This window comes from Corvus kubaryi, unplaced genomic scaffold (genome assembly GCF_017639235.1).
Source record: "Corvus kubaryi isolate FWS band 111438036 unplaced genomic scaffold, C.kubaryi_AGA036_p1.0 133, whole genome shotgun sequence".
Taxonomy (NCBI): Eukaryota; Metazoa; Chordata; class Aves; order Passeriformes; family Corvidae; genus Corvus; species Corvus kubaryi.
Window position 1 is genome coordinate 10,841,400 of NW_024580667.1, and position 15,567 is coordinate 10,856,966.

The 15,567-nt window shown below is 44.1% G+C and overlaps 1 long non-coding RNA gene across 1 annotated transcript; it reads left to right on the forward strand.

The window, feature by feature from the left end:
* Positions 1-1,823: 1,823 nt before the first annotated feature.
* LOC121668442 lies at positions 1,824-15,162 on the forward strand. The gene is made up of 4 exons (XR_006017378.1): positions 1,824-3,633; positions 9,890-9,973; positions 12,753-12,882; positions 14,969-15,162. It is a non-coding gene; the product is annotated as an uncharacterized LOC121668442 (long non-coding RNA).
* The last annotated feature ends 405 nt before the right edge of the window (positions 15,163-15,567 follow it).

Sequence of the window (15,567 nt, forward strand, 5' to 3'; positions counted from 1 at the left end):
GATGTGATGTGGAGGTTAGGGAAAACCTCAGCCTCCTGATGGGACACAGGACGTAACACCAGAATAATTTAATAATAATTTGCTGCATTTAAGTACATGAACCTTGACTCTACTCAGTCTAGTCAGCAGGGTCAAGGGGGTTCACCTACAACAGATACCAAGATCTGGCCTGGTCAATAGCTCTCCTGGGTCAGTTAACTATACTGACAGTATGGTTGTATTGAAATTATTAGGAAATATTTCTACACTGATATGGTAGACAAACATTGGAACAGGCTGCCCAAGAAAATGGTGGAAAATGATCAAAAAATGTGTGGATGTAGTGCTTATAGACATGGCTTAGTGGTGGACTTGGCAGTGCTGGGTTAATGGTTGGACTCAATGACCTTAAAGGTGTTTTCCAACATAAATGATTGGGTGAATTGCACTCTAAATGTAGTAACACAACCGAATTCCTCCTTACCTCTGGAGTATACCTGCCTCCATTCACATGGGAATAGAGCTGGGAATATACCTACCTCTGCAGAAGGCAGGTGTACAGTTGAATGAGGTCCAGCCTCCTTAAATACTTGCTGGGGCTGGTTAAAGTGCTTTTCCTCTTCAAAGTAATTGCTGAGCACAGCCATGCATGGAAAGGTCCTGGGACAGAAAAGTCCTTACGGTAGATGAATGTGGTGAGCACTCCCATGGGAGAAAGGATCTGGTTTCTGATCCTGGACTGGGGGCCTGGTGGGGGGAGGGGAAATTGAGTTTTGTTTGTTCATTTGGCAGAGAAAGGAGAACAGTTAGTCGTGGGTTGCAAAAATGCATCCTCAGTCCTGGTAACTGGGAGAAACCTCTGACTATTTTTCTACTCAAGTGACTGACTGAGTAAATCACAGGGCTAGAGAGCTCAGTTCCCCCTTACCTGCTCTTACCCTGTGTCATTGGTATCCCTAGTTTCATTATGCTGCAGCAGAAAAATAAGTTCTGGAGGTTACTCCTTACCTGGCCTCGCTGAACCCTGGTCTCAGGAGTCTCACATTGAGTTACACAGCGAGGAGGAAAAACTGAGAACTTTTGCTGCATAAGCATCCCTGTTGGAAGAGACCACCAGGATAGAGAAGGCATATATTTGCTGGTGAAGGGATTCACTGACCAAGAAGCACGAGCGGTGCCCTACACCACAGGAGGACACAACTGTTGAGATACAGCACGACACATAAACAGGGTCCACAGAGTAATATTACACCAATATAATATCCTGTGAGGGTGTTATAGGTTTTGAATCATTATATTCTGAGAACCTGTCTGTCGGATCTGGAAAAGCTTCTTCTCCAAACAGAGAGACATTCTGGACCTCAAAGGTGCATCAAGTGTTGACAAAATGGCACCACCCCCTCTGCAGTGGCTCAACAGCTGGGGCTTATACCATGTCCAGTCAGGACAGGTTGGCCTGAATTGCTTCCAGGACATCAAAAAGCTCTTACATTTCAGCAGCAGTTCTTGTTTTCCACAGCAGTTTGACCTATTGTGTTTGTGGGAATATTTTTTTTACAATTCAATTTACAGTTCAACCTGCCACAATAAATCAAACTCCATATATTAACAAGAGGTTCAGAGTAAGTTAAATATCAATGGATTAATTAAATATGATGGATTATGATTGCCAGCTAACATAGGCATTTGCAATGTTATTGCATGTTTTAATAAACAGTCCTCAAATTAATTTGTGAGGATGGTGCCTATTCTGAATGTATGCTTTGTGCCTTGCCTCCCCTGCCCCACTTCAAACAACATTATCTGCTGCTGTTGTGTGGTGGCAAGCTCCTCTGCATATGGAGCAGGTGCTCCCCAGTTATCACAGACTGACATTCAGCACCTTCGCTGATATGTAGATAATGTCAGCTTGGAAAGGTGGCAGGCAGCATCTTGTCCAGCCTTCCCTGTGGTATGGAAAGATAAGCATCTCCAGCTGTCAAAATCCTTCTCCTTTCTTCTGTATGCAAAACTTACATCCCATTTGTGGCAGCTGAGGATGAGAGAGATGCCCTTGGTTTAACATGCTTTGCAGTTAATCCTCTCCAAAGTGTATTTAAAGCCAACAGCAGTAACTCAGTATATTAAGGGATTTGGTCAGTGACCATATTTTAATGGCCATCAGATTGACAGTGCCCCCTTTATATTGTAATTCTCTTGTGATGCTTATGCATGCATTGCATGTACAGGCTAAAAGGGATGAGGGAATTTAATAAATCCTGGGGCCTGAGAGAAATGCAACCCTGGCCAGGAATGAAATGTGCGCCATTTCATCAGGTTTTTGTATCACTACCTATCTCAATTTGCAGAAACAAGCTGCTTTTAATTGCAATGAAGAGGTTGATGCCTGGTGGTTAGTATTTTAATCACTTTAAACAGCACATGATGAGGTAAGCTGGAGCTATTGTGCTTGCTCTAAACTGTGGCCTGTGATGACACAATGTGATGAGACAATGTGATGACATGGACTGTTGCAAATCTAGCAAAAACAACCTCTAGGCATAGGTACAAGGCAATAGTACTATAGTATAGGTAACTAGTACTATAGCTGCATAAAATATTTTGATACTACAAGGAAATATTTTTAATCCTGTTTTCTTGATGTTTATGTGATTGCACTGTGACTGTATTTGTCTGAAAACTGTTGAGTCAGTACCTGGTTTCAATCAGCTTTGACAGAGCTTCCAAGGGTATCCTACTTTTGCCAGCTCTGTGAACATTGGGTATCTGAATAGTTGAAAGAGACACATTTAACACCCTGATGAGAGAAGAGGAGGAGATAAGAAAAGAAAGGAAAGATCAAAAAGAGAAAAGAAGACAGAGAAAAATTCTTGTCTTATAGACATCAGCACATTCACTGCCAGATGAAGACCTTGGTATATTCACTTCTTGCCTTGTCCCCACTCCTGGCATCAGGTAACCCAGTCTGCTCACAGCAGCTAAAAAGCAGCACCTGGACTTTATACCCTGCCCAGCACAGCTACAATCAACAGCACAAAGACACCTGGCCTTACTGTTCTGGGGTTCCCTGTGCTCCACTCTGGTGCATGAACCTCCATGGGCTGGGGAGAAACAAAAGCACGGGAAATCAGGAAGCTGGAAGAAAATGCATTTGACTTCTCCATGTAGGAGCTGATTACTTTTAGCCACTGCAACAGCTTGTCGCTGGTCTCTCTTGAGTATTTGTGTGCAATTGGGCTTCAACCAGCAGGACTCTGAGCAGCTCTCAGTCATGCCCCAAGGCTATAAATTCCTGGGAGCAGAGGAAGGGACAGATCCAAATCTCCCACAACCTGGTGGAGAGCTTTAACTGGTGATTTATTACACAGCAGGACAAGCACCTGGCTGCTTTTGTGACAGGAAGCTGCACAACTCCAGAGTATGTGTTGCATCCCTTTTGGAGGCAGGCATTTGACAGCAGCTGAAAACCAGACTACCTTTGGTAACTCTACTCTTGTCACTCCAAGTCCCACAGATCCATTCTGACATACCTGACCCTGTCTGTTCACTGCATAAAGGATCCACAGAAGATCCACTCAGATGACTCCAATGGATTCCTCCAGCAAGCAGTGCCTGGCACCCACTGTCCCATGCTGACATCATCCTGTTCAACAGGTATAGAGTCATAGAAAGGCTAGTGCTGGAAGGGACCTTAAAGATCAAGGCAGTGATTCTGCAGCTGAGGAGCAGCCTTCCCAGGCCTGCAGGCAGGCTGAGGTGGGAGAACACTTCTAGAGGTGGTCAAGTTCAACTCAACCCCCATCAGTCCAGGTGTGTCTCACCAGGGCTGAGTCACTTTTCTGGACCTGCTGGTGACACTTTTCCTAATGCAGCCCAGGGCACTGTTGGCCTTTTTTGCAGGTAGGGACTTTGCTGGCTCCTGTCAAAGCTGGTGTCCACCAGGACCCTCTCATCCTTCTCTGCAAAGATGCTTCTGAACAAGACAGCCCCTGGCTCATGCTGGTGCCTGGGGTTGTTCCTCCCCAGAGGCAGGACTTGACACTTTCCTTGGTTAAACTTTATGAGGTTCCTGACAGCCCATTACTCCTGCCTGTTCAGGTCCCTCTGGATGTCAGCACAACTTTGGGGTGCACCTGACACGCCTCCCAGTTTTTTACCAGCTCCAAGCCTTATGCTATCCCACAGCCAGAGCCTACTGTGGGACAACACCAGGCCTTGGTGCGAGCTAAATGCAGCAGTGAGATAATTGCCTCAGTAGTTCCAGCCAGGGCTGAGCCTTCTGTTTGGGGTGCTCTGGGGACCAAGAGACCAGGGCAGGAATCTGGTTTATTTACTATTCTACAAGTAAAATTACAGTTCTAGAGAATTTACAAATGAACATCCAAGGTCTGAAATACCTCAGGTGTGCAAACATGGAGACCATGCCTTGAGCCTTCTTTGTAACTTGTGGGGTATGCCCAGCCCTTGCCCTGGAGGGATCTCTGCTGAGATAAGAGATTTTACAATCGCCCAGCAGGACTCCCTGGAAAGGCAACCACTTCTTTGGTCAGGGCGAGAAAAGACAAACCCACAATCCTTTAGGAGACACTATGCAGATTTCATTGTAACCCATTGGTCTGTACCCATCCCAGATCCTCGGTAACCCATTGGCCTTTATTGATCTCCTGTATCCCTATAAAAGCAAGCCCAATGGGCCCCTGTGGGAGAGAGGGTTCTCGTCCCTGGCTCACCCCTTCGCCGGAGGGGACCCACAATAAAGCTCCCTTCGTGCGGAACCAGCCACACGAGCCTCTGGTCTGGCTTGGAGGCTGCCCTGCAGAGCTGAGCTGGAGTCATAAGCTGATAATCACTAAAGAGCTGACATCTTCTGCGTGGGCCCTCCTGCCAGCAGCTGAGGGAAGACACCAGATCTCGGGAAGGCGATTCCTTTCGGGACCATCTCCCCGGACCGGCCACCTCTTCCTGGGTCAGAGCCGCTGACCCCCTTCTCCAGCTGTAATAGTAACTCACCTTAAATTTTTAATTTCTGCTTTGCAACTACTTGTCTGAAAATATATTTCATGTGAACTAACTGCTGTGCAGGACTGAACCAGTGTTTTTTTGTAAGACATGCTAGATACAGCAAAAACCACATTTCTACCTGCAACACAAATGCTTAACTCCCCCATCCTTATGTTTGTTCAGGCCCAATAAAAAGTAATGTTCTTCATTGTTTTTTCTACTCATAGCCATTAGAAATCAGTATAAAAGAAAAGAGAAAAAGTGGAAAAAACTCAGAATCTGAAAATTTTAGTGCAATGCTACTAGAAATATGGGTGTATTTTTAAGGCAGCTCCATTTGACTACATCCGTGCAATCAAAAAGGAAGGTAAATGAAAATTTGGGGGGTTTTTTTTGTATTGTGACTCTCTGTTTTACCTTTCCACAAGTAATAACAGGTTCTAAAATTTTGTGAGGTTTTTTTGCCTGAACAGAGATTTTACATGTATTTTTACTGCAGGTGAATGTTATGATCCAGTTTAAACTCAGAAAAGCAAGCTAAGTCTCTGTGCATAAACTGGAAAGAACTTAGAAGGGTGTAAATATTCCCAGAAACGAGATTAAAACCAAACGAGGTTAGATGTTGATGCCAAAAAATTGATGTATTTTATTTAATAGTAAAAGAGGCAAAGAGAAAAGAGAAAGAAAGAAAGAAAGAAAGAGAGAAAGAGAAAGAAAAAGAAAGAAAGAAAAAGAAAAGAAAGAAAAGAAAGAAAAGAAAGAAAGAAAGAAAAAGAAAAAGAAAGAAAGAAAAAGAAAAAAAAAGAGAAAGAAAAGAAAGAAAAGAAAGAAAGGAAGAAAGAAAGGAAGAAAGAAAGGAAGAAAGAAAGAAAGAAAAAGAAAGAAAGGAAGAAAGAAAGAAAGAAAAAGAAAGAAAGAAAGAAAAAGAAAGAAAGAAAGAAAAAGAAAGAAAGAAAGAGAAAGAGAAAGAAAGAAAGAAAGAAAGAAAGAAAGAAAGAAAGAAAGAAAGAAAGAAAGAAAGAAAGAAAGAAAGAAAGAAAGAAAGAAAGAAAGAAAGAAAGAAACTGTGCGTGGGGAGGGTGGGAGAACAGGGAGAGGTGACAGGGGTTAGGTGGAAGCATAGCACCCATCCAAGGGTCCCAATGACGTCTCGTTGCTCCCCTCCATCTGGTCTGCTGGTGGTGAGGGTCCCCCATCGCTGCCGTGGCCACGCTGCCACACGCCAAAGAGTGCAGAATCCCATGGATTAATACACGCTGTGGGCCAGGTGGGAACGCCCACGTGTCTCCCTTGCAGGGGCTGGCTTGACACTGTCCCTTGCAACACTGAGGGTCTGTTGCACCATCTCTGGTGCTCTGGTGCAGGGTCTGGGGACCCCTTTGAGGGGGGCCCCTGTGATGGGCCATGTCACCCCCTTCTGCTGTGGATAAGCTTCCCCTCCCCGGTGAGGACCCCTCAGCTGGGCTCCTCTGCACAGGGGAGGATGGGCAGCACTGCTCCTCTCACCACAGGCTTTTCCAAGATAGCCAGAGCATCTCCTCCCTCCACCCTTTGGTTTGAGGGTCTGTTCGAGCCTGGCAGCTGATAGCCCTGGGGCTGTGGTCTTCACCTTGGAGGTGTCAAGCTTGTGCTTTGTGAATGTCCCCAGCCCTGAGTTTGTTACTTTATCTTATCTTCATCAGCGAGCAGTGTAAGGCCTCAGTCAGGGCCCCATTCAGGGTGTGGTAGTCCTCTCTGCAGCTTTTGTAATACAGTTTTAAAAGTCCTTCAAGAAAATGTTTAAGTCAAAAACTATAATATTTCAGTCTCTGACAGTGAAGTAAACAGAAACAATGCAGGTAAACAAAATTGCAAACGTGTCTGGGGTAAAGGTGGGGAAGATGATGAATCTATAATCACACCTCTGTCAGCCTGGCTGCTCTCAGCTCACATGTCAGGATGGTGCTCTCTAGGTATAATGGAGATCTATAAATAGCTGCATCATTATATAACCCAGCAGCAGTCTCATTCCCTTTCTAAATATAGGCTGTGCAGCAAAGGACAATCTGGTGATGTGTTGCTACTGATACCGATTAATAGCATGACTCACACTGCCCAGCTAATAAAAATGTAATGTGTACCTTGGAGGCACCACACCGGATAGGGTGAATTTATACAAGGGAAAAAAAAAAAACATACTACATTTGATTTTGTGACCAGTGAAGGAGAAACTGAAGTCTAAGCAATTTCATAATGCAGGACAATATTACATTATGTCTCTCTAATCATAATGACTTCAAAGAAATGTGAAGCTGTCATTAATGAAATGTTTAATGTCTTGTGTTCTGTTCATAAAAAATAGTTTATTGCCTTTGAGTAATTACTGCAAACTCATTTAGGGGGTTATAATAATCTCACGTTTCCTAGGTCAACATGGATGGCATGCTTGGGATGCCATTCAAGGGTGGGTTGTGTTCACTCAGGATATAGGTGCAGAGCTCTCACTATCAACCAGGCTGCACATGCAGAAGGGAGGGAAAGGCTTCTGTAAAGTAGAAATATTCTTTGTGTTAAAGAGCTTTGAGATCAATGCAGCAAATTGCATCTAAGGCACATTTTGACCTTCAAACTCTAATTATCATGAATAGTGAGGTATGTACACACTTGTTCAGTCATATTGCCTGTGTGCTCCCTCACATCCAGTCTGCAATCAATATTGCCATTTCACACACAAGGATTTTGCACCCACCTTTTTGTTTTTAAAGTTAGGGTGCTGTCTCTGCTGAAGCCCTTGCTGATGACTTTATTTAATTACATGGGGAAGGTGAATGTTTAACTCTAACTTGTGACTTTGATGGAAAGTGCTGCAGTGGTTTCCCCTTATAGCTCAGGACACTGATCTTTGCTCAGTAGGGAAAGAGCCTTCTGCAGTGGATTGCAGCATCATTTTGTACCATCTTCACCAATTTGTCCAGACTTTCATGTCTTTCATTAGAAACACTTTGGTGGTCTTCCAGGAGCCTGCTTATGCAGTAAAGCAGTTCTTGACAGGAGTAAAGGTCCTGAATTGATGTAATATCTGTTACTAGAAAGAAATTGCTTGGGAAAAAGAAGTAACTCCCTCCAGCCTTTGCAATAGCTGGGGATACAGTGAGGAGACCTAAGCTCAGGCAGGTCTCCCATTTCTGTGGGGCAGCTCCTGCCGCTGTAGCAAGGCCTCTCATGCTCCCTGGTGTAGCTGCCTTGCCTGGCAGCAGCAGAAACAGCAACAGTGCCCCACTGTGTCCCAAAGCCACCCTGCCCTCCTGCGCAGTGTAGATGTGGCTTGGGGACGCCCCTTTGCCCCTGCCTTTCTCAGCATCTGGGCGGGAGAATAATTTCTGAAAACATCTGGCTAATGTCATTTACCAGGATCCCAGTTTTCCTTTTGTCTGGCTCAGTGTAACCCAGAAGCAAAACCATGCTGATTCCACACTGGAGTGCTTCAGCCATTGCATGCAGCAGCTCCAAGGAGGGTTCCCAGGGGATATCCGTTGAAGCACTGGGAAATCAGAGATCCCATGTACCTTAAGGAAGCTGGTGTGAACAAAAGCTCAGCAGCTCAGTCATCCTAGGACCCAGCATCCTAGGACCCAGCTCCTCCTCACCTCCCTGTCCAGCCAGCTGCCGCAAAGCCTGTCCCTCCCTGCACCTCTGGGGAGAGACACCACAGTCCTGGCTTTGCTCAGCCTCTGGTGTGAACATTGCTGTGAGATGTTCAGTGCTTTCACTTTCATGCTCATCTCTGAATGAAGCTTGGTAGGTCAGGAAAGACAGGTGATGTCAGATGGTTTGGGACACCTCTGCAACCTGGCATGGACATACTGGAGGCCAGAGCCTTCCTGGTGTCCTTGGACAAGCGAGGCAGTTCTTGCTCGCCACTGAAACAGGTGATGCTATATAAGGCTGAGGTTTCCTGGCTGGAGGCCACACACACAAGCATTGGATAACACAATCTGAAACTTCATCCTTGACTTCTTTCTCAGTTATATCCTGTCCACTGCTTCTTCAGACTCCAGCCCGATGGTTCAACAGTAAATTGACCATTTCCTCAGCATACAATACCCCATGGTGTTTTGCTGAGGAAAACCTTAGGTTAACAAGCACCAGAGAAGAGGGGCTGTTATGCACAGCTTCTTCTTTGCACAATTTCTCTGACTTCCCAGACTCTTGCTTCAAGCAGTTAGGTGTTCTATTTGCACCTCCAGCAGCCACAGTGTCAGTAATTCTTAATTTAAGTGATTTAGCTGAGTTTTCCATCAAAACAATATTTTTCCTTCTTTCCCCTCAGGATGTAGAGGTCTGCTCCAGCTGCTTCCCTTTGACAGATTTACAGTAATAAAAAATAAAGTAAGAAAACTGTTATTTTGCTTTCAAACACAAATCTTTTGTGACAGATTAGACATGGAGGGATAACCTATCCAGCTGGAGGAGTCAGGTATTTATCTGCAGGACTGCACAGCTGTATTCAGCAAAGACATGGTACCAGCAGCTTGATCTTGGTCATGTGAATAACCTTAAAACCTTTTAAAATCCAGGGGAATGCTAAAGAGACACTTAAAGGGAACTTGCACAGAAATGACAATACTTATCAATCAGGAAGGTTCCTGCACTGAAAGCCTCAGCTCTGCTACACAGCCCTTGTGGTCCCCACCAGTTCCAAATGCCCACACTCAGCTGAGGCTGAGCAACAAGGTACCAGCAGGCAGCCCAGAGCTGCCTCATGCCACGTGAGATATCTCAAAGCCCTAAATACAATTCTTGGGGGCTTCCAAACCTGACAACTATCATGAACCCTAAATCTACTGTATGGTGAGGAGGAGGCATACCCAAAGAGGAAAGCTACCATTTTGATGAAAAGTCACATACGTAAAGATTTGTGTGTTCCTAGGTATTTCTATCTGGCTTGAATGGTCCTGAAGAGAGGCTGAAGATGGATAGTGAGGCAGAAGATGGCTTCCCACCAGAGCCCCCTGTAAGTAGTGGTCTGTAAGGCATTTTTAGAGCAAATATAAACCAAATGGACATTTTAGTGTTTATGTTAAAGTGCTGCTTTCATTTTAAATGAGAGAAGGCAGAGGAACACATTTTAGATACTCTTGTGGATTGTGAGCTTTCCAGGGAAAATCAGACTGCTTCTTTAAGAGTGTGCAGATCCCATGGGAAGGCTCTGGGACAGGTGTTCCCCAACATACTGGGCATATCAAACCCCATGCAGCAAGGAAATCCAGGGTAATTGGGTCTGAAGGCACATGCAAATGTAGTCTGACGGTAACACAATAATTAAGTCCCCAAGCAAGTACTGGGAGAGCAGGGATTGTTCTCTGCTCTACTCCCTACCAGAAAGCACTGGCAGGTTCTCTGACACTGGACATGTGGTGAGGCCACACCATTGCCCCGGGAAGACAGCCTTGCAGGCAGGATTTAAAATTCATCTGGCTGGCATTTCCCCAGTGGCCAGCTCCTGGCAGCACGCTGCCACAGCTGTTCACTTGATCCTCCTGAAGGCTCTTGGACTTGCCTCACCCTGTCTGTGAAGTTTCCAGCCATCAGCACCCATGCCTTCTCAGTGAATCCACTGTGACTAATTTACAGTTTCTTCCCTGATTTATTAGTTTGGAATGAGGGACAAATCATTAAACCCCAGGCCTTTTATTAATAATTTGCAAATGGGGAAAATGGTTCAACTCTTCGTATTGATCATTAGTTACATCCACTTCCCCGCAATTATGTAAAACATGGCATTTGTTGCTTGGATTGTGCAGGTTAAAGCCACATCTTGGAAGAAAATATGCCTCTCTGTGGCTTGCTGCAAAGCATCTTGTCTTCTACAAAACAGCTGCAGGAGCAGGAAAGAAAAAGAAGTAATGTGCTGCCTTAAAAATCATGCTTGTGGTCCTGTGGAGAACAGAAAGGTCTTCATATACCAGCTACAGGAATAAAGGTTAAGGTCCAGGACAGCATGGTGATTCAAGCCTTACAAGCAGACTGAATTTGTTGAATCTTCCAAGTTAATACACAAACAGCCAGGCCAAAGTAAAAAGATTTACAAAGCTAAAAAGCCTTTCTGGCTTAATAAAAGCTAGTTAATAAAGTTGGGAACTGAATATCCATCCTGCCCATCCCTCTGTCTGAAAGAACCACATAGACCCTGTCTGTATTCATGTATGTCTCCAGGGCCACTCGAGGTGTAAGAGCCTCTCCCATCTCCTCCACTGCTTTTGGCATGATGTGTCATGAGTCTGCCTGACCCAAAGAAGCCCAGACCACAGAGGACTTTAATATGATGGGCAAACAGAAAATACAATCAGGCCACACTTTCCTGTGGCACAGATCCCTGTCACTGTATCGAATTGAGCAACAGGAAAGTGTGAAAGAAAAGCAGCCGGGAGAAGCACACAGTGGAACTGGTTGTGAATATGTCCAAAAGGCCCTGAAAGCCTGAAGGCAACGTGACACTTCCAAAACATGTTACCTGTGTAACACAGGCAGGTCAAAGTGTTTTCATAAGCTCTCTGTCCTGCACAGTGCCTCGTGCTGTGGTGATGGCAGCATCCCTCTCAAGGCCATTGCACCTTCCTGCATCTTACTGCTGGTGCCTCTCACCACCCACTGCTGCTGCTGCCTGCAGTGGGACAGGCTGCACTTCATTGCCTTCAGTTTACACTTTCGTGCATCCCCACCTTCTGCCTTACTTCCTGTTTGGATGTTTTAACACTGCAGAACAGCTTCTCTCAGCGCACCCCCTCCCCTGCAGCCCACCAGTGGAGGAAAAATCCCCTCCACAGCCCCAGCTACAGTGGGGTGGCAAATGGTGATAAACATGAGTGAGACTAAGTGCTGCCATGCAATTCAAAGCAATAGCTTTGAACATTGTATTTCCTTTCTGTGCTTAGAAATGGAATTTCTCTTTTTGGCAAGAAAAAACCCCAGCACCCTCCATGCTTTGCATATCCAAAATTAACACAGCAGGGTCCATATGCTAGAACACTCTAACCAGGCAAGAAACATTACAAAGGGAAAACTTGAAGATTTTAGCCTTCATTAACAAAATGCCATCACAGTTCATTCAAAAGTTGGAATTATTTAAAACCCGATGTGTCTTAATCCAAAAGTAATTCTAAATGGATGGCTCACTTAGCAGCTGTGTTCTGTGATGAAGCCCTTGTTAAATCTAAAATAGCCTTTATTTTATTATAGTAATAACAACCAAACCAGATGCTTTAGCCTACATTTCATATTTGAAGGTACTACTGATATAAAAATAATACCCTGTAGGATGGTCCTACACGGTGCAGTCTATGCCTCGAAGAGACAAGAGAAAAGGAATAGCCTGGCAAAGAATTATCACCTTTATTATATAGCTGAGGAACAGAGGCACTGAGTGATTAGCTGTCTTGCTCATAATACCATTGGAAGGCTATAGCCAGACCTAATAGGGTCTGGTTGTGCCAGACAATATGTTCTCACTACACTGCCATCTTTCTTCAGTGATGTACATGGCTTATTTTAAAAGCTTGGTTAAAGACACCCAATTTCTCATGGCTGAATCACACATTAAAGCTGAATAACCCTTATTCTTCTGCTGCAGATGACTGCTGTGGACAGCTGTAGTTCTAGGCACTTGAACACTACAAAAGAAGTAACATATTAATTTTAGTAAAAAAAAAGACAACACTAAAGTTTTAGGACCTGAAGAGAACATTAAGAAAAGATCTTATTATCCTTAACTCTGTGTGTTCTTATACTGTCAGGTGACAGGTATGTGGTTCTGTACAGTATTGCCATAAAAAGCCCAAGATTTAAAGCACCAGTAATATCCCTGACATACACTGGAGATGTGATAACCTGGGTCACAGTGTTCAAAAATCCATCTGATTCCAGGTGACTACAGACAGAAGTGTGCATGGTGTAAAGATGTTGCTATATGTTGTATCTGTTGGTGTTTTCCCTTTGCTGAGGGATTTTTATTCACTGATGTGGTCATTTCTCTCACTGCATGCTCAATTTAATGGAGCAAATAGGGTAAATCTTCCTCTGGGCCAGCTGCTTTGTTTACATAACCCCATGCTACCTTTTCTAGCACTTATGTATTTTTTAAGAATATTTAATTGGAAGTGTAACATTGGGTGCAGGGGTTTCAAATAAAGTAATGGTGCATTAATTTTTTTTTTTTGCCCAAGTTGCATCTGGTCTTCTAAATTTTGATCTAAGTAAATAGAGAAGAAGACAAGAAAATGTGAATTGCTTGAGATTTCTGAGCAGCTGTTAAGGAAAGGAGTGATGTCTGGCCCTAAGAGTAAAGCAGTGGAAGAGGAGACCTGGTGCTCCAGGTGGTCTGTGTTCCTACAAAGCACCACAGTGAGTAAAGCAGCCATGTCTCTGCAGTCCCCACTGGAACTCATCCGGAAATACACACACTCAGTCCTGATTTTGTGATGCAGACTGAGTTTTTCCACCTGGAAAATGGCTCTCTCTGGGATTTCCAACTCTCTAAAATCCATCCACACAAGTCCACTAATTATTGTTGCTCTTCTAAGGACTGAGGGCCAAACCATTGGTGGCACCAAAGATAGTTTCAAGACTGTTGCTTTTCCTTGGCACCAAATTTTCCTCCTGTGCTTCTGCTTTTGCCCTCAATGTGCTCACGAGCTGCAGGAGCTGTATTTAGTGTTGATGCCTCCCAGCTGACTGGCAGCAGGTGGGCACAGTAATGGTCTCTTCTCTTCCTGTTTTTACCCAACCTTTATCTCCTCACATTAGCTAGCTACTTTATTTGTGAAATAAAATTAATGGCCCAGGTGCAATCAATTCCAAGTCCTTCCCAGACAGAAAATTTTGGCAGCACTTAATCTGAATGTCAGGGGTTCTGCTAACCAGTTTTCAGCTTCTAGTCCTCACCAGGAGGAGCTGAGCCACTTCTGTCTTGGAATACCTTGCTTCCACAATCACTAGAGAGCCCAGTCAGGCAAAAAGGCAGTTCTTTATCTCTGAGATAATACCTCTACGGATTCACCAAAAAGACACAAATGAGAGATGAAGAAAATGTGGAGAGGACAAAGACAAGGCAAGATGACAGCAGAATTAATAATTTCTTTCATTTCTAAGCAGCTCTGAGAGCCAGCTGTGACTTCTTTGAGGCACTCATCACACTGCAAACAGTGATGTGTTTAAAATATTATTCAGGCAAGAAAGGGTGACCTATTAGGGCCTTAACTTTCCTAGCCAACCTACCTTTTGCAGCAGACAATGCTTTCACAAAACTGCGTTTCTTTTTCCTCTGTTACTAGTCATTGTGCATAAATTTTTACCCCAGAAGTTTGCTACTCTAGTGAGACCACTTTCTGCAATTTAAAGAGCTGAAAAACACATTACATTGTTAGTCAAAAGGGAAGGAGATAAAAGGTTTGAGATTTCTAACTTAATTTGAGATATTCTGTGCTTGTGTTGTGCGATAATGTTAAAAGCGTGGGTGGACACTGGTTTTGTAGTGTCTGAATTTCTCAGGGCCTCTTCCCAGCACTGCAATTCACTTACTGTACAAGCTACCATGCAGAGAATAACATTATGTTCCAAACCTGTGGAGAAAACCAAGACAAAGCTAATAAGGAAATGTTTTCTTCGAGTGTGTCAAGGACTGAAGGCCAATTGATTTTTCAGAGGAGTCAAAAGCAATATGTATCTCCTCAGCATCTTGAAATCCAGGTCCAGTTATATTTTTTCTTCGTAACTCTGGCAAACAGGCTGCTTTCATGGTTTCCATAACTTTGTTCTCCTATTGCAAGTCAGGTTGCTTCATTATTTCTAGTGGGGTAAAAATATTTTGGGGGGAGTCAGGCAACTGGAGAAAGATCAAAGGGCAGCATTTCTTTAAGCAGGTTGTCTTGGGGGAGACTTTATGATGTTGTATCCCATATCACTGTTCTATGCCCAGAAATTAATTTTTTGCCTTTTTTGTGCCTTTAAACAGAGCCTGAGAGGGGGGAAAGAAGAAAAGCCCAGCAAAACTTTCAAAGCAGTTTACAGTTTGTTTTGAGGGACACAGATACACAGACTCCTGTGCGTTCTGCTTTCTGCGGTGGAGAGCGGAGGAAGCACCCTGCTTGCTTTCCAGCCAGCTTTCGGCCCTTTTTCTCTGGAGGGAGACAGAGAGTTGAACTTTTGTTTTCCTGGGACTTCATTTTTTTTCCCTTTTTTCTCTGCTGGACTGTTTCAACGTCAGAACATGTTGGGAGGACTTTCCACTGAGGCCTTGGCCCTAGAGGTGGGCCCACCACAACCCAGCTCCAAGGAGGGGGGAGAGAGGCTACATCTACAGAAGAACTCTGAAATTTTCTGAAGGTTTCTCTCCACAGCGAGAGGTTTTATTGTTTAGCATTATTATCCTTTATCTGTGTGTTTGTTAAATTAATTGTTTTTACCTCTTTCACTTTCCTTCAAGGAAAATTTATTCTTTGTCCTGAATGTGGTGGGGGAGGGATAGTTGTAACCTGCCTTCTCTCAGAGGATATATTTCCAAATTTGCCCAAACTGGCACAAGGTACAACATAAAAAACAACATAAGTGTTC